This window comes from Elgaria multicarinata, chromosome 4 (assembly GCF_023053635.1).
Source record: "Elgaria multicarinata webbii isolate HBS135686 ecotype San Diego chromosome 4, rElgMul1.1.pri, whole genome shotgun sequence".
In the NCBI taxonomy this organism is placed as follows: Eukaryota; Metazoa; Chordata; class Lepidosauria; order Squamata; family Anguidae; genus Elgaria; species Elgaria multicarinata.
Genome location: NC_086174.1, coordinates 92,040,385 through 92,060,072, shown reverse-complemented (window position 1 = coordinate 92,060,072; position 19,688 = coordinate 92,040,385). Strand labels below are relative to the sequence as shown.

Here is a 19,688-nt window from a genome sequence, read left to right as displayed (position 1 = left end):
CATATGTAGATTGGGGAAATGAGACTAAAACAAAGTGACTTGCCCAAGTGTAGAGTGAGCTCTGAAACCAAGAAATAAGTATTTTGTGTCAAGCGAGACATATGCGTATCTAATTATGTCATTAATGCAACAACTGTGTTGCTAATACTAGGGGTTTTTTTTTACCAGAAAGGGATGGGCCTAGCTGTAATTAGAACCGATTGCCAAAAACTTTAATTTTCTTACAGTTCAACTACAAGCAAAAATTTCCTGCTACACTTTTCATATTGTTTTTGTTTTTAATGTTTGTAACTCAGTATTTTGAATCAGTTAACTTAGTTTTATTAATTTGGAGACATTTCAAATTGCATCAAAATGCTACTAACGTTGGCTAATTTAGAAAAGAAATCAACCTACAAGGAATGAACAAAGAAATGTCATACTTCAGCACATTATTTTATGGAGTGCAGTTTTGGGGGTATAAGAACTGGACGATATGTCTAATAACAACTGTAATTTATAGCAAATAGACCTATTTGTTGAGGATAAACAGCTGTTTCAGCTTGTGTATAGTACATCATAAATGAAAGTACTGTATTTTGATTTTTAGATAACCTTTATCCAGCTCTCTTGCTTCCACCTAGTGGAAGGAGCAGAGTATTCTGCATATTTTTACTACCTATTTTTTTTAACTAAGTCATATGCTAAAGTTAACATTGATATTTTAATCAGCAACCTACCTCAGGAAGACCTCTCAATTAATTAAAAAAAATCCTATAATATTAGTACAGAAGCCCCCTTATACCTTTGGGTCCCGAGTCCAATGCTTCCCTGACAATAGAAATAATTTCCTTAATCTGTCTTTCCTTATTCCCCAGAAAAAGTCTTCAGTTCATTACTACTTTTTGAATATTATACCCAGTTCCTTATTTTGTAGAACAGTCTCAGAGGCATTGTCAGACAGCAGCTAGTTAACTTAAATGAGTTTTATTCTCACTACTGCTCTTTTGCTTCCACACTCTTCTTCCCAACCACCTGCAGGCCTCAGCCTGCCTTTACGCTTTAAAGTAGGAATGGGGAACATGTGGCCCTCCAGATGTTGTTGGACTGCAACTCCCATCATCCTCACCCATTGGGCATCTTGGCTAGGGCTGATGAGAGTTGCAGGACAATACCTGAAGAATCACACGTTCCCCACCCTTGCTATAAAGCCAGAAGACAGGAAGGAAAGTGGCTCAGACACAGTGACCTTTGGCATTGCGCTAGGTTTCCACCATGCAGCATTAAGGACCAAACTAAACCTTCAGGAAAGCACACATAGGTCAGGTCTAAACCAAGCAGGATATAGCACTATGAAAGCAGAATGAAAGCAGTATATGGTATGTGTCATGGGCCCCAACAGTTGCCAGTGCACTTCAATACCACTATAAAACAGTAGTATGGCTCCTGCCTTTTATATACAACTTTCATAGTGCAATATCCTGCTTGGTGTAGACCTGGCGATAGTGGAGCGATGCATGCTTTTGGACTCAATGGAAGGGTTTCTCCCCTTTTTAAAAACTCCCTGCAAAAGGGCTGGATTGAATTTTGTGGGGGGGAAACAGAGGGCAGGGGGAAGAGGTTGAAACCTCACTCTTGGATTGCCATGATACTGATTTGGATCAGGGCTGCACACGCTTACACCAGTGCAAGGAAACCTATCTCACATAGCTAAACTTTTGTGTGATTCCTAGACCATTTAGCTTGGTTTCAGTGTCTAAGGGCAAACCAGAAGGCAGGACTAGAGAATGAGCCAGGAGTGAGACCCCAAAGAGCAGCCAGGACCAAAGGGTAAGCAAGAAGGCAGGACTGGAAAACAACTAGGAACCAAGTGAAAGAAATGCAAGGCACACTAGAATTAAGGAAAACTTTGTTGCTCAGTTTAAGGCTCAGCTGGAAAAGGAAGTCCTTTATGCTCCTTCAAGTCCAGGAGTAGCCAATGGACAGTCTGGGTAGGTGGAGCCAGGCAAAAACTGGAAAGTTATTTCCACATGGTGTAGTGGTCAGCCATTCTTGATACCCAAGAACATAAGAGAAGTGGAACTGAAGATCCCATAATGCATTTGGTTATCTTGTACTTTCTTCTGCCTGAATGGCCTAGTAGCCCTAGATAAAAATGGGCAATGGCAAGGTAAATGTGCTGCTTCACAAGATGATGATCAGTCTTACGCCAGATCTACACCAAGCAGGATATAACACTATGAAAGCAGCTTTAAAACAGTATATGGAATGTAGGACTTTTCTTAATCCACCTGTTGCCACGGGAGAGACGTCCACCCTCCACTGGGTATCCTCCTGGATCACTTCACTACTTTTGCGACTCTAGAAGACCTAGCTCAGTTGCACAAGTTAGGGCTATAGATGCCAAGTCTGTCTCTGTGGCACGCCTGCTTCAGCTTAGGCCCCACAGCAGCCCAGATCAACACCTTTACCCCAAAATTCTCCCTTCCGTTGCCACCATAGATTTCACCCCTACCCTTTCCCAGGTACTTCACTGTCCACACCAGGATTAATTAAATGATATTTATTTAACAAGAAGATTGTTCAAGATTGTATTGGTTTCCTTCAGTTACAAGCATATAGTTACAAGCACAGAGCGTAATGGTTTCTTTGGTTCATTCACTTAAACGTTTCACAATATAACTTTCAATAGTCCTCCTGCCTACTCTACCAACTCTAACTACACTATCCTCTTCCCACACTGATCTCCCAAAACACGCCGACCCTTCTTAACTCTAACAAAGCTTTTTCTCTCCACACTTTACTTCAGAAGCAGTTCTCTTTTATTCAGTTCAGTCTTCCGACTCCTCCCCCTCTCACACACAGCCAATCCAGGCACTCCCCACCAACATCCAATCAACACTCACCTTCATCCAGCACTCATTAACCCTATCATGACTCATACTTACCAACATGCAACATACACACTGTAAGTACTACTTTTTAAACTCTACAATTCTTAATATTAAACAGTAAAACATCACAGACAATGGAGAGGTAAATGTGCTGCCTCACAGGATGATGATCAGTCTTATGCCAGATCTACGCCAAGCAGGACATAACACTATGAAAGCAGCTTTAAAACAGTATATGGAATGTGTCATGGGTCCAAGCAGTTGTCAGTGCACTTCAATACCGTTACAAAGCACTAGTGTAGATCATGCCCTAGTTTCTCCTTTGAGTTACATAAGCAGCCAGCAGAATTACTGGGACAACTACAAGCACATAACTCAGCATTGTTGCTGGAGTACAGTACAGTTTCTACTTGTAGCATGCTTATTCAGGGACAATTGCTACGCATTTTATAGTCAGTTGTCAAGGTGGGACACATACAAATATTACAACTGTATTGCACCACATAAAGTACGCATCCTTACTTATTTTCCTTTCTGCATCTCCTAACTATGACTTTCCATATTTTACTTGTATGGAACAACACAAATTCAGCCCCAGAGCGTCTCTGTCATACCTACAGCCAGTAACTAAAATTAAGTTCTTCTTCATGATGCTACAATCCTGGCTGTGTTGCCTTTGCTTTGGAAATATATATCAGAAACAAATCCTCCTGCTTGTTAGTCTTCGTCTCTGATTGTCACAAAAACCAACCCATTTCAAACACAAATGTTGTAACTTATAAAACTATCCTACATGTTACATGTACAGAAAAAACTTACTGACAGAAGCAGATGAATAAAGCTGAAGGAATAAAGGATGATCTTCTCTGTTAGAATAGCATTCCATAGGATGAAATCACAGTAGTATAAAGGGTTGCACATCGATCAAGAGGAGGAAGTATCTTGCAGAAGTTAATCAAAAGTTATCTTCTTAGTTTTGGCATTCAGAGAACCATCTCTCGCATTCTTGCATGAAGGTACTACTTTTTTAAGACAATAACAACCACCCTAGGATATATTCAGCACCAGCTGAAAAGAAACAGGAAAGTCAGTGTTCCATCTGGACAGCAGTAGCGAAAACTGACTTCACTTGCTGTGCTTGTTTAAGGAACAGTCGCTGTGGTGGAACTGGCTGGGTGCCCATGAGTCAGGGGGTCACCTGGCAAATTCACAAGAAAACACATTAGCACAAAGTGGCTGTTTGAGCAAGCGTAATCAAAAACTCTCCAATGCAGCAAATGAAAGAGGAGGCGGCTCACCTCCAAGCTCTTGACAAAGGCCACTTAGCCACCCTTTCCAGTTTGTACAGAGTTTCATGGCCAGATAATTCTATGAGTGTTAGGGCCTCCTCTTTTTCTTTTTCTTTAGAAACAGTGAATTCTTTTTCTATTCTCTCCGCTTGTACCAGTTTCAGTTGCGGGGAAAAAGCAGTGCCCAATGAGAAATACGAGTAATTTCAGCAGACAAAGATTGTTAAGTATCTGACTTACATTTTTGTGTAAGCAGGTACCAGTGAAATCCATAGCTCCAGAAATCTGTTGTTTTCAGAATGTATTTTTATTTGACAGGAAGAACTACAACCTTTATATTGTGTTGGCATTAGTTGGTATGAGTTAAACAGCAAGTTCATGTTATTCTTAAAGAGAACACTGAAGCGAAGGAGCATTTGACTTCTTTGAAGTAGAATAGTTTTACTATTTTCTCGTTCAAATCCACAATATAGCTCAGTATTGTTGACACTGACTGATGGAGGCTCTCCAGGGTTTCAGGCAGGTTTCTTTCCTAGCCCTACCTGGTGACCTCAGAGCAAAGGGAAAAGTTGCGGTAAATGGACACTTTCAAAAAGCGCAGTTTCAGAGGGAAAAGCCAGATGTGGCTGCGAGTTGGTGGCTGTGTAATATAAACAATGCAGCACCACTGGGCAGCCATGACAGGGTAAATAGGGTATGTAGACACTCCCCTAGAGATGCTGGGAATTGAACCTGGGACCTCCTGCTTGCAAAGCATCTGTTCGGTCTCAGTTCCACTCTTATTTTTCCGAAACTCACCTAGACCTTCAGCATATTGATCAACTGTTTGTGTATAGTAGGTGAGGGCTCAGGGAAGATCTCAAACAATTGTACTATCATCCAAACTTTACTTTTTTTCCCCTCACAATGGAAGTGTGTGTTTGTTTTAAGGTGGAATTTGTACTGATCATTTTTCTTTCACAAGTTTTTCCAAGAAAGTACTAAGAATTAGTACTAAGAATCCCACTGTGTTTCTCTTCTTTGCAGCCTTATTATTTGTCCCTGAAGCAACAGTTCTCCTCAACATGTCCTTATTCTTAATCCATAATAATTTCTATTGATATGTCACGTTTAGTTTGAAAAATGGCTTACAACAGATTAAAAATAAAAGCAAACCAATGATATATCAAAAATTCAGAAAGCTCAACAACAGAATGCAGCAAAACCAGAATGTATCAGAATATAAAAACCAAAAGATTTTAAAAATGCAAAACACTGTAAAAAATAAAAGAGCTTTAACTGCCCTTCTAAATGGCCAATAGCAGCTTCCATTGGGGCAAATAGCAACTCTGGGAAGAGGAATTTTCATTGGGAAGCTGACATGGGGGAAAGAGTTAAACCTCCTTTCTTGCACCCTTCAGTCCCAGTTTCATCCAGTGGCTGCAAGACGGAAAGAGGCACACGCACACACGCACACACACACACTTTGACACTGAGCTCTGGCATGTAGGAGAGGACATTTAGGAGCTATTCTCCTAACTGCCTTTGCTAATTCCCTGGGTTATGCATCGGTTAGGGAGGGCTCTGTCTACTGCTTAGCTCTCTGCATGCAATCATAGAGAAGAGGGGTTGGCAGATGCGACATTAGCAGTAGAAGAACAGTTAGTGGTGGCAAAGGTGCTATACCATCACTGAACCTATACAACCAGCATTTTCCCATTCACTTCTATAGAAATGACAATGGGATGGTTTCTATTCATGTGTTCAAACTTCAACATTCGGTCAGTCAGTTAGATTAATCTACTATAAGCTTTTGACCGATAAAAAGATTCCCTCTGATTAATTGTACAGTAGGTGTGGGGTCTTTTAATTTAACTGTTTTTAATTACAAGCATAATTACAAAAAAAAAATAGACGGTAGGTGCCATTTTAGTAGAGGATTTTTTTCTTTTCCTGAGGAATTGATTCCTGATGCAACATGTGCATGCATCATATAAATATAAAGCATGTTTTTTCTTTCAGAACATTATTATTATTATTATTATTATTATTATTATTATTATTATTATTAAACAACATATGTATACCGCCCCATAGCCGAAGCTCTCTGGGTGGTTTACATAAGATTACATAAGAACTAGTGTTTTATTCATATACATTAGTCAAATGTATTCAAACATAATTGATTTAAACTTGTGGGATTGACTCGCTGACTGACTGAGATTTCTTTAATTGAGTGATGATAATCCTAGTTCCAACCTTTTATGAGATGGTAAATAATTACAGTTTTCTCCAGTTCACAAATGGCCAACCAGCTGTTGATGGGAAACTTCGAAACATACCAATGGTAAATTACATTATTCTAAGGACATATCTCAGTGCTGGCAATATTAGAATCACAGAATAGTAGAGTTGGAAGGGGTCTATAAGGCCATCAAGTCCAACCCCCTGCTCAATGCAGGAATCCCCCTATTAGTGGGATGATAAGCAGAGAAACCATGTAAATAAGATGTCCAGGCTAACATCCATCCAAATTAAAACACTGATGGGGACAGCAATAAAAGCCAGTTTCCAAGGTCTATATATCTGAGAGATTTAGAACATGATTCTCAGTACTTCAACACTTGCTAGTTGTACAGTTCATTGATGCAATAGTATTTCTACTATTAACAGTATTTGATAAAATTATCCAAAATTACCTGCTAGACTGTCAGTAGTTTTTAGAATCTGCCCTATGACCATGAACAAAATCTATTTAATAACTGGATTGATTGATTGATTGATTGATTGATTAATTAATTAATGGTTGAACTGATCTAAATACAATTTAAATTTTCCACAGAAATGGGTCCAATTCTGCTGCATAACGTATTACCTAGAATCTGGCTGGCTGCCAAAGTTTTCAGCTACAACACGTTAACCTACCATAAAAATACGACTTGACAGACTGAATTCTGCAGACAACAGTATTCTGCAGCTTAAGAGGCATTAGGAAAACGATTTGTTCCCATACTGTCAGCTACAGAATAATCCAAAATGTGAGATACAGGCTTGGCAAGAACTGTATTATAGCTAAAACATTTAAATAAATGTTAGTGACAGGGAAATAATGTCAGCGTATCATACTGAAATGTGGTAATATTTTCTTTCAAAGTGCTACCAGTAGTCTCACCAATATAGAGACTCCATCCAGTGGGGTGGGTGAATTATCCAAACTTAAATAAAGCAGCCCTAGTTTACCCAAGCTCTGGAGTCTGAGTCATTATTTCCTCACCTCTTCCTCTATCCGCAAAACCTGTTTCTGCATTTTCCCCTCCAGCCATCTTATAATGTGAAATCCAAAACATGAAATTGGCGTTTAATGATTTAAATTTAAACCTTCATTATCTTTTACTTGCCTCCAAGAAACTCTGGAGTTCAGATGTTCCAAACTTGTCTCATCTACCATTTTAACTAAAAACACAAACTTTGGAAGGAATTATTTCATGATTTAGACTGAAGTCTTTCCAAACCTACTTGTTCTCTCCCCCCACTTTTCCAAACAATCCAAGTTTATAAATCAGCAGGGGGGCACACACTTCCTCTTCCACCCCCTCATCTCTTTTATGGAATTAAATTGAACCATTGCTAATAATGGCTAAGGACACACCTAAATCTCCTAAACCGAATTCTGATACCAGATTTAAAACTACATTAACTCTTAATTAAGGTTAGCTAGGGGTGGCAACGGCCGACAGAAAGCTCTGGCGTGGGCTGGTCCATGAAGTCACAAAGAGTCGGAAGCGACTGAATGAATAAACAACAACAATGGTTACTATTATGACAAATTGGATTTAAGGGGAACAGGGAGCAATTTGACATGAGAGAAGTGTGCACACATATATGGAGTATGCAACACAGGTTCCTAATTGCTAAACCAACATTAGCATCTGAGTATTATATCTGCACTGACCCTGTTCTGCATGAAGAGAGTTGCGATTGATGAGTGATGTAAGGTAGTGCAAACATGACCAGATTCTCAATGCTCACCAACACTTTCAGGGGCACCAAAAGCAGATTTCAATAACACTCCTTTGCCAAATCTGTTATTACAGCTTCTTTGCTTTGAATTGTTAGACAAATCTGAGATGTAAGTGAATTATCACAGTGAGGTTATCTAAGGATAGCTGACAGGGTAAGAAGGACTGAATAATGTTTATTGCTTATGTAAATTCATCCTGTGGAAACACAAACGGTACAACTAAATGACATTTTCCACAGGCTTCAGGTAAGCATGCTGTAAACATTTTATGTTATTTCCCTAACAATGGTCATGTTCAGGCAACTTCAGGGAACATTAAAAGCTCTACCTAGTGTAGTGCTAAAATGTATTTCACAACCCAGATAATCTAAGAAATTTGTCTTATTGCTGCTAAATTCCTGATTTTCACTCTCATGAAGCATATTTGGTGTGTTTCAAGGACAGTGCAAGCGTTTGTGTTGTTCCCCGCCTTGATGCAGAGGCGGGTAAGAAATAAATACTGCTCCTCCTCCTTCTTCATGACAGACCATAGCCAGGGGCTTCCATCCCATTAATGAGTATGGGTGGGCAGTAGCTGAGCTGGAGAGAAGGGGAGATATACTTGGCTTATGGCAGCTGCTGTCTCTAACTCATTTTGATTCCTGGAATAAATCCCAGACAGCACAATGGTAAGCAGCAGCAACTATAAACTGTCAATAAAACAAACTGAATAAGTGGAAATCTACTTTATCGGGAAGAAATATGTGCTAATTGGCTCTTTATTTACTAAGAGAATTTTCAACATGGTTAATCTGAATGTCCAATAAAATAAGGAGTCATAATATGGAATCTTCCCCTCTCAACCAATATTTATTGCTCTTCCAATTTACCTGGGTTTCTATGCAAAAATGCAGCATATCTTGGATTTATAAATAATTTTATAAATAAATATGCCACTTACTGGTACCTAAACAGGGCCACCAAGTAGCTCACATAAAAACAGTTCTAATGCAGATGCTCTGAAGCACTGAAACGAAATGACTCCAATACCCCTTAAAAAGCTTTGAAATGGTTCTTCTATTATGCTGCTGGTGTAGAGCTGATGAAGCACTGATCTTTCCCATGCTGCTGAGATAATGTGAGTGTGGCTCCAGACCTTGTGTGAGGACATTTCACCCCTTGCCAGCTTCATTCCCCCAAAATGAGAGGAGCTTCAGGGTGGTGGGCTGCTGCTTGGGTGCTGTTTATTTCTTTTACTGTGTTTTCAATGTATTTGTTTTTATGTTATATTTTGATTAAGATTTTGTTTTAAAATCTGTTTATTGTTAACCACCTTCAGTGCCATTTTTGGTGGAAAGGCGTTACATGAATCAATTAAATAAATGAAAGACTAAATAACTATCCACCTGTGGAATGGGGCAAGTGGAAACTGACCTTCCTGATCCCTCTACACCCCACTGCTCTACAGCCTTCCAAAATGTTCTCTTGAAGGTCAGGCTCCATTGCTGAATGGAATGGGCTGTGGAACAGGGAACTGTGTGGGAAGAGAGAGATAGTGGGAAGAGAAATATTCTGCTCTACTAAGAGAAGGTGCCACCATCCAATTCTTTGTGTCCTCCTGCTTCTCCCTCAGCCCATTCCATTCATCAGGACCCTCCAACCCTCGGGAGTATTTTGAGGGTTCTCTGGGATGGCAGAGAATGGAAGCAGCAGGAAAGTCAACTTCTGGCCATCCACTTCCATAGGCAGGTTTCTGGATCCAACCCAATATATTTTAACACTGTTCTATCAATACATATCTTGTTGCTTTGTTTTTCAGTTAGTATACTTTTAACTACATATTCAAATGATCATTGTTGAAAACAATGGTCTACTCAAAGTTGTACACAAAAGAAAACTAAAAATGGCAGAGATGTATATGTATGAATATATAAGACACAACTTCTACCTATCTGTTTATATTTCTTAGATTTTTAAAAAGCATTTTAGTGAAAAATCTCATGGCACAGCTAAACAAAATTCAAATGACTAAGCAATGCAGTATTGCCTCTGCTGACTTCTTCAGAACAGCAGTGTAAACACTTGGCAAAAGTAGTAAATGGTTCTAGTCTCTATTTTTTCCACTGATCATAACATTTCCTCATGTGGTCTGGCCTTTCCTTATGACATCTGTTTCTAAGTACTGCTTTGTACATGATAGCTGGTATATGAGAGCCAATACACGCACATTCTATCAGATACGAAGTGTACACATGTGTACAAATGGCCACTTTTCTTTTTGAAATACACACAAGCACCCAATCCTTTCCCACTTTCTCCTTGCATGTATTTTAAATGAAAAAGCAGTGTTTTATACATGAGTGTTCTTCTTATTGACTACAATATAGCAGATACGTCTGCATTTTATAACCAGCAAGAGAGTACAAGAGTGTTACCTATGCAGCAGTCTTCAAATCTATGAGCTTTTCTACATGACAAATTTATAGGGTACTTTAAAAGTGAAGTTGTGATCTCCAGTTTTGTTTCTGATTTTTAAGAGTGCTTTCCCAGGTGTGTGTTTTTAGAGTGTGTAAAATGAAGTATTACTTCTGAATGTGAAAAAATAGATATTTTCCTATGTGTAATTGCGATATTCCACTATAGCAAAGCACCACCTAGAGGCTATATAGTGGAAAAGCAGGATAGGAAAAGCTCTTTGTGTACGGCTTAGATCTCAATTCTGCGACAAAATTGAAAGTAGATTAATAGCCTCACGTAGAAAAGTTCTATATCAGAGTTTCACAAACTGTGGCTCTTGTGCTGCAGGTGCTGCCTCCCCAAGGCCTAGGGTGTGGCTTCCATGGTTCCCGTCCCTCCAATTCCCCCTCCCCCAATTTCGCTTATACTAGTGGTGTAGAAACAGCCATGTCAGTAGAGATTGGTGCAGGTTTGGAGAGATGAAAGCCTCTCTCAGTCCTGCCACTGGTCTCACTTCCATTTTCCTGCTGCTAGCAATGGCAGAGAAACAGCAATTTCTGAGGAAATAGCTGTGGGATGGGAAAGGTGAGTGCCTCAGCAATCCCTGAATCCAATCTTGCTTCTTTGAAGCTGTTTTTCCACCACCAGCGGCAGTGGAGAAACAACGATCTTCAAGGAGGTAGCAGGGAGATGGGAGAGGAAGTCACTTCCACCACCCACTAGTGATTACTTATACACAGCAATGAGTATGTGTAAGAGTGTGTGCAGATGCGTATGAAAGCATTTGCATGTGTGCTGTCCGGGCTTCTTTACCCCAATGTAAATGCGCAGATTCACGTTTTAGGACACATGACACAGCTGCCTATTTGTCGCAGCGCTGGATTTTTAACGCAATAATGCGCATATTCATAGTTGTGATTTACTGTGACTTTTGGATCAACGTCCACGTTTGCAACGCATTCGAGTTAAATCGCATTTTGACATGTAAGTGTAGCTTTGAGGGCAGGACAAAGTGATTGGCCAATTTCCCACCTTCCCTCCTATCGCGTCATCTGGCTGCCTCATTCCTTCCTGCCGTTTTCATGTTGATGGAGCTTTAAAATTAAAACAAAGAGGGGAGAACGAGCAGCGAGAGGGAGGATATGTGTTCAGTCCCCCTCTAGCATCCCTCTGCTGCCTTGTTCCTTTCCACCCTCGGTTTTCCTCTTCTATGAATCTGTGGAGCTCCAGATATAAAATTTATAGCTTCACTCGTCTCTACTCCATAGCATCGTATGCGCGTATGTGCGCATGTTCGCATTAATAACTGCACTACAACCCACCCACCCAAATTCAGGAGATAAATCGCTGTTGTTGCTGCAGTGTGACGCTCTTTGCATAGATTTGAATCTATGAAAATTCAGGTTAATATTCAATGAGGAGCAATCCTGTTGTTGTATAGACGGGGGCCTGGACAAGACTGCATACAGCCCCCTCAGGGCCAAAAAGATTGTGCATCATGATGTATAAGAACTCTCAAAATGTCCATGAATTACCCAAATGGGTTTTCATCTTTGTTCACCATGAAAATTAAACATGTGATTCATGGTATTCACTAAGTTAAGTTATAGCACAGCCAGCCAGCACAAAAGACAGGAAACTGTCTGGAATGCATAGTTTGTTGAGCTTAATCAGAAACAAACTTAATTTCAGAATCTGAAAGCCCCTTGTTTGATTGCTTAGCTAAGTTGCGATGGTAATCAACTATTAAGCATACACAATTTTCTATTGATGTACCCAAGTAAACAATACTCTGCTGAGCAACTAGGTTTGCTGGAGGCTACTTTGATGTCAGAGAGGGGGCTGGGTGTCAATTTTTGTTTTTACTATTAGTAACCACCATGAAAGGGAGGTGTTATTTTTTGTGGGAGAAGTCATGGCTGAAGAGGAAAAGATAAAACCTCCCTTCCCCACATACTGTAGTCCCAAGTTTGATTGGGACCCGCCCCCCTCCCACTTACTTCCAAATAAAACAAGAACAGAATGGGAGCTGCCTGCTCTGTATTTAATACAGTGTGTAGTTTGACCCTAAGAGCAATCTACCTTCTTAGCTAGGATTAAAGCATTAATAGGATTGTTCAGTAGATTAATTCATTATTTTTAGATTTAGAAGGTGGAGTCTTGGGCAGATCCTAATCAGATTTGCCACTGCTGTATTTAAGAAGATTTTTCAAATAACAAATGATTTGTATGTTGAGAGTTATCTTAATTACATTAATTAAATCCCATGCTTGCCTCACTCATAGAGTAGTGTACACTGTGCTAGCCCCATACTGATTCCTTTCTTTCCTCCTCTATCTGCAATGTAGACAATACTTGGCAACTATGACATATGGCAACTGAGTACACTTAATGGGGGGCACATGGAATGCCAATCCATATCAGGGCATTGGTTTCCTATCAAAAAAGGCCTTGCTGGCACCCAGGGGTGCAGGTTCGTGTTATAAAGTAATAGGATCTTTTCCAATGATCTAATGATATTTAGGCTTTTAAGAATGCCAACATTGCCACACTGGTTAATACAATTAGAATAGCCAGGCTCATGTTTTCTAGAAGAGTGATTCTTCCAAAGAATAACTATTTTTACTTTATAAAGTTTAAAGTTATTACAATCCATGCAAATGAAAAGAATTGTGTATAAATGTGATACTGAAATGAACATTTAAAGATAAACTATGTAGACATTTGAAAAGGAAAAACACTGAACAGAAGTTCATAAAAGTTTGTTCAGATCTAGATGGCAGTAGCTTACTCATCAGAGGTTCACAAACATGTATTGCTTCATGGTTCTTAAATAAAGAGGTTTGGAGAGCAGTCAGTTTTTACTAACAATAGTGCTGATCCCAAATTCTAAGAAGCAATTCTACTTCATCAGGTCTCTGATTAGATTCCTTATTTTTAACAAAAAGACTTCTATCTATTGGTGTAACACATGTCACATATTTTTTTCCAAGTTAAACAAATGAAATACTAACTGGATTTGGATGACCCGATAACCAACTGTGGGTTAAATAGTCAAACGTGGGTGAAATAGTCAATGGTTGGTTATTGTGTTATCTGTCGGAACTTTTTCACACCACGGTTAGTTATTTGGCTGAAATAACCAATGCAAATAACCAATGTTGTGCAGAGTTGATTATTTGAACAACTGCTGCTTATCGTGTTGTATGTTGGTCATTTCATCACACAAGGTTGGTTATTTGTGGTGGCTACAGAGTAACCAAAGCAGTGGCTGCCACTCTAGGCCAGTCAGCAGAACTTGCAGTGGCTGATGGGGTACCAGTGGGAGGACTGCGGGGAGAGAGAGGGGGGATTTGTCAATCAAACACACTATTGATTAATAGTCAACTCGATGCTGGCCTTAATCCACACCATGGTTGATTATAATCATGTCGTGTGGGGAGTACCCCCTCGATAATCGACACTGGTGTGGCCTATTAACCCACCATTGACTATTGTGTTATCTGAACACAGCCTAAATTTGATTTTCATTACTTTGCTAGTATAATTTAAAAAAAAATGGTTTGGAGCTACTTCATTCTCTCATCCTTTTATCTTAATGCAATAACAATGTTTTTTGTACAGGGCACATGCCCAAGCATTACTTGGTTATTTTTCTGCAATTTTGAGAAATCATTTGAGATTTCAAATATTTCCTTCAAAACTGTATTTGTTTTCATTTTGTTTTATAGATTTATATACATGATTTAGTATATAAATACTTTTTAGTACATAAATAAACATGTGAACAAAAAAAGTGAATGCTACTCCTAGAGGCTTTTTTGTAGCAAATATAAAATAATATATAATTGATTTATATTAACACCACTTGGATATATGTAACTCAAGGAACATCAAGGGCAGTCAAGAGAGGAATGGATAGGGAAATAATGTGTTGCACATGGATAGACTGAAATCCAGACATTTACAGATAGTTATGTTTTTCAAAAACAGAAGGGGGTGAACAGCAATAAACAGACCCTTAATGAAGACAGAATAAACCAGTTATTGCAGATCTATTATGATGGAATGGACAGGATGGCCGGCCTATGAATAGTTCCTTTTCTGTGGAAAACAGGTGCACAAAAACAATAGTATGGGTGAAATATGCTTATTTTTGGCATATAAACATCTTTGTTGAAACCAGGTGTATTTTCACATGGTGTGGAGTTTAACAACACCTGCCCCCCACCACAAATTCAGTTCACCATGTTAAGTGCACATGCAAATTTCCCTTAGGAGGAGGGCCTTCTCTGCTGTGGCACCCCGGCTGTGGAATGAGCTCCCTAAAGAGGTTCGCTTGGCACCTACATTATATGCCATTATTATTATTGTTGTTATTATTATTAGATACGCCAGGTGAAGACCTTTTTATTCTCCCAGCATTTTAACAGTCTATAAATAATTTTTAACTGGTGTTTTAAATTTGTAATTATGCATTGCTGCTGTTTTTATCTCGTTGAGCTTTTATACTGTATTTTATACTTTGAATGTTTTTAATTTTTGTGAACCGCCCAGAGAGCTCCGGCTATTGGGCGGTATAGAAATGCAATAAATAAATAAATAAACTGTTCTAGACTGGAGTTGCCTTATTACAAAATGTGAAACACCCAGCAAGTCAGAATATTCCTATAGCATTGAGATTTTAATATTCTGAAGGGGGTAGGGTTAGTTAATTTCAACTGTTGTCAATCCTTGTTAATATCCAAGTACTAAAAAGTTTGTCATGTTCTAAATAGTTTTCTTGAAACATGACAACAGTTACTCTATGGCTTTGCTTGTAGTTATTCTGTTGAAAAGGGTTCCAGTTACTGCAGCAAAAAGAAGTAAACAGAAAAGGGTCCGGCTCTCCTCATCTCAGTAGCCTATTTTCTGCATGGGTAGTTTTGTCCTTTAGTTTGTTCAGCATAGAACCTAATCATGTCATCCCTAATTGTAACTGATACATACTGGTACATCTGTTTTCTCTGTAGAGCCTTTTAGAATTCTTTGAAGGGCACAGGAAGGATGTGGGCTCCTTTTTAGATTCAAATGAAGGAAATTACCCTTACATTGGGTTACAACAACTTAATGCCTATGTTACATTTAAGCGTGAGAAAGAAGAAGAAAACACACCACACCATTCTATGTAGGTTAACAACTTTGCCAAACTTCATTTTGACTTCTTGCTCAAACAGATTTAAAAACCAGGTGCTTTTTTCTTTTCTTTTCTCCAAGGTAAAGTGTTAGGAATGATTGCTAAGAAGCACGGGGAAGAATAAGTTATGCAAACCAGATTACATGAACAAATAAAGTCAACTATCTTTTCATCTGTTTATAAAACATCTAGAGTTTTTAACATGTACTGCACAACATTGAAAATCTCAATCTTCAGGTGGGAAAATATGTAAATGCACTGTTCTTGAAACAGCCCATAGACTCTGATACAGACAAAGAGAGCCTGAGTGAGTGGGCAATCATATTCACTCTTTTGCATGCATGGACTTCCCCCTTCCTCTGAAGCAAATAAGAAAGCATTGCAGGCAGTGGACTTTTGTAGGCAGAGGACTTTTGCATTTGTACTAAAGCTCCTGACCCATTATGAATCACAGGATTGTGATGACTCACTACATTAATTCAACAAACAGGTGTTGATAGGGGCCTGAGAAGCAATTTGGGCTGATTCAAAATGCATATGTAAAAGTATGAATGTGACAAAGAGGTTTCTGAACACATATGTATCACCCAAGTGCATTCATTACAGAGTTGAGATTGTTAGTGGGTCCCTGTTGAAAGTAAACTTGGTGGCAATATGAAATGGCCCTTAAAATGTCTAGCATTTGGGAGAATGAATTAAAAGGGTATCTGATTTTTGCTAGTATTTCACTGTGAAGGTCAGGGGTAGGCAAACAAGCAGCAGGCAGCAATGGTCAGGGATTTCGGGACTTATAGTCCAAATCATCTGGAGGGCATGAGCTTGCCTATCCCTGGTCTAGGTTTTTAAAGAGTGCAAACAATTGTTGCTTTCTTAGCCATAGCTTTGCTTGTAGTATTGATTCAACGATCAATTATGAACTAACAAAGTGTTATGCATATTCTTGGACTAGAAGAGAGAGATGGGGGAGGGAGAAAGTCTGCAATCCTAAACACATTTATCAGGGAGTAATACCGACTGAACTCAGTGGAACATACTGCTGTAATTCTACAAATAACCCAAATTATTTAGGGAATTATCCAGAAGACTGTTGGTAAATTCCAGCAATATACCAGATTTCCAAGTCTCTCTCTTATTTAACATAACAGCATTATGCACTACTTTACAAACACTGTTAATTCAGTGTGAGAAGCTACCATCTGAGGTGAAAAAATAATGGATGTTGTAGAATTCACAGGCTACACTCAAAGGAGGTTTACTATTTTGAACCTTAGCCAGCCTCCTTTTCCAATGCAGCTTTGCTAAACTTGTGCCTGCCCTTCCTTATTGCCAAGACTTTGCTCTGTTTTTGTCTATCTGCAACTCTGCTTTGATACAAAGTGACATTTTATTTTTGCCTGCTGTGAACCCAGGTGGTTCTACTTCAACCCTTGTTTTGTAACTGCACGAAGCAAGATGAGGACGGGCGTAGCCAACAAAGTACAGGGACAAACACATGATAAATGAATTATACAAAATCAGACAAATGATCTGTTATCACCCACTATGTTATGCTGGGGGACTTCAACATACATGCTGAGGCCACCTTGTCAGGAGGCCTCCATGGAACCACAGGACACAATTTGGATTTGGTCTTCAGCATAGGTTGGGATGATGGTGATCTGGGCCAGATCTACACCAAGCAGGATATGACACTTTGAAAAATGTTAGAAAACTGTATATGTAGTGTGTCCTGGGTCCCAACAGTTGTCACTATTGTTATAAACCATTTTAAAGCAGTAGTGTAGATCCTGCCCTGGTAGTGGGGGGAGGAACTTTAGTACCATTGTCATGGACAGATCACTTTATGACAAGTTTAGACTTGCTGGGACTCAGAGACTCTGCATGGGTGGAAAGCCTATTAAGATGGTCCGAGCAGAGTGATGGATCTGGATGGTTTTCTGATGCCTCTTGGAGATTTTCCTGTCACCTTGCCAGGCAATTCTGTCAAAGCCCAGGATAATTTTTGGAATGGAGAAATAGCCCGGGTTACCAGCACAATTGCCTTGAGCATCCTCTTTAATTGTTTTTAATGGTGTTTTAATATTCTTGCTTATTATTGTTTTTATCAGTGTTTGTAAGCTGCCTTGAGTGCCATTTTTGGTAGAACGGTGGAGTACAAATCTAATCAATTTAATAAATGTCAACTGCCAAGTTTGTCCCATGGCCTTGGACAGAGATCTTTCTAAATTTGCCTCCCTGAAGATGGACAGACATTAACATGCATCATGTACATGCAAAAGCACTGACACTCACTGAGGAGCTACAACAACTGTTGCTCTTCTCATCCACAATTGCTAGATACTGATGAATTTATTATGTGAAGCTTACTGATACTCTAATGTACTATATCGAAGTATAGTATTCTTATACCCAACATTTGGGCTCTAGTAAAACATTTTAATTATGTTTTACATGGAATTCACTTCATTTTTAGCTAGTTCAATTTAATTTTACACCAGGCACAATGACTGAGTTTAGAGACAAACCAACTTTCAAGGCCAGTTATCTGCTCCAAAATTATATCTATCCTTTCCTCCTAAAATTTCAATATATAGTAGGTTCACTCATAAGTTTCACACTAGATACTGACAATGCTTCCATGTTATTAGCTCATTACACTCACAGTAACTGATCTGTTAGCACAGGAATACATATAAGCATGTTGTACTGACGGTACTACAGAATTCCTTAGAGTTCATTTGAGTTAAAAAAAATAAAATAAACTTAGGTAGTTTCCCAGATAATACCAAAGTTTCTAAGTGTGAAATGCAAGTCAGAATGACAACTGGTAACTTAAAAGAAATGCGTAAAAAAGCTCAGTTTGAGGATGCCACAGAACAGATGCAGACTGGCTAAAAACTGTCTCCAGTTTGTCCAAATAAGAGAAAAATAAATCAAGTGCAGAAGCAGTTACCAGGGCTTGTAACTTGACAATTAATCCTTAATTTAAATCCATCTCCCTTCAAACACCTCTTTAGGCAGGAGCCTTCTAATTGCCTCTATGTCTGCTTGCATATTTTTCATAAATGCCTTAACAAAATTCAAGCATGTGATTTATAGGCCAACAACTTTGACAATGATTTAAGAAAATGGGGATAGGGAAAACAAGGCGTATGTTGCGCACAGGATTCACCAAGGTCACAGTGAGAGCAAGTGTAAACAGCATACTATTAGGAGCATATGAAGACTGAATGCAGAACAGATGAAAGCAAGCTGAGAGAAAAAGGAAAAGGAACCAGAGCTGGTAGGAAGCAAAGCAAACATGCATGCTAAGCCATTGATCTTAGTGGACTTAAGTTGTGTCTAATTCCAGTTTGCAGTGCAGTCCAAGTGAGAAAGTGCCAGCAACCAGTGGATTTACCCAAGTTGAATGATGACAGAGGTGATAGTGTGTAGGAAGGCAATTGTAGGAAGGTGATGGTTGAATGAATTGCACTTGCTCAAAAAATTGATGCAGTACTTGAAAATAGTGTTGGCAATTTCATTTGGCAGGCATGTTGCTTTTCTCCACTGAACTAAGATGATGAATTGTACTAACTTATGAGGTTCATTCTAAAAGTGACTTTATATTATTCAAAATGAAGAACTGCAAATCTCACTCATATTAGAAAGTAGATGAAAACGTATCCCAGACCTTTCTATATTCCTTTCTTTTAGTGTAACTAGATTTAATAGTTTTGTGTGTGCAACAGCAAAGAGTTAAAAAAAAAGTGTGAAGGCTTCCTGGAAGTATGCTCAACTGAACACACTTCTGAGTAAACATATATAAGATTGTGATGTTAGTATTATGCACTTATAAAATGTCCATACTTACTAAATGTAGGAGGAAATGTATATAAGATTTCCTCCACAAGTATAAAACAAGGGTCTTTGTC

General features: G+C 38.9%; 1 protein-coding gene across 6 annotated transcripts in view; it reads right to left on the bottom strand.

The window, feature by feature from the left end:
• The window catches only part of FYN (FYN proto-oncogene, Src family tyrosine kinase), a 139,796-nt gene that overhangs the window by 46,592 nt on the left and 73,516 nt on the right, over positions 1 to 19,688 (bottom strand). For 2 of the 6 annotated variants that reach the window (XM_063124770.1, XM_063124775.1), the window contains exons 1-2: positions 15,753 to 15,814; positions 3,693 to 4,071 (exon numbers count right to left, since the gene is read on the bottom strand). The exons of 3 other annotated variants lie outside the window; for them this stretch is intronic. The gene's annotated coding sequence lies outside the window, so the exon portion shown is untranslated. Of the gene's footprint in view, positions 1 to 3,692; positions 4,072 to 15,752; positions 15,817 to 19,688 lie in introns of those variants that run through there. One more of the 6 variants, XM_063124774.1, reaches the window with a different exon arrangement.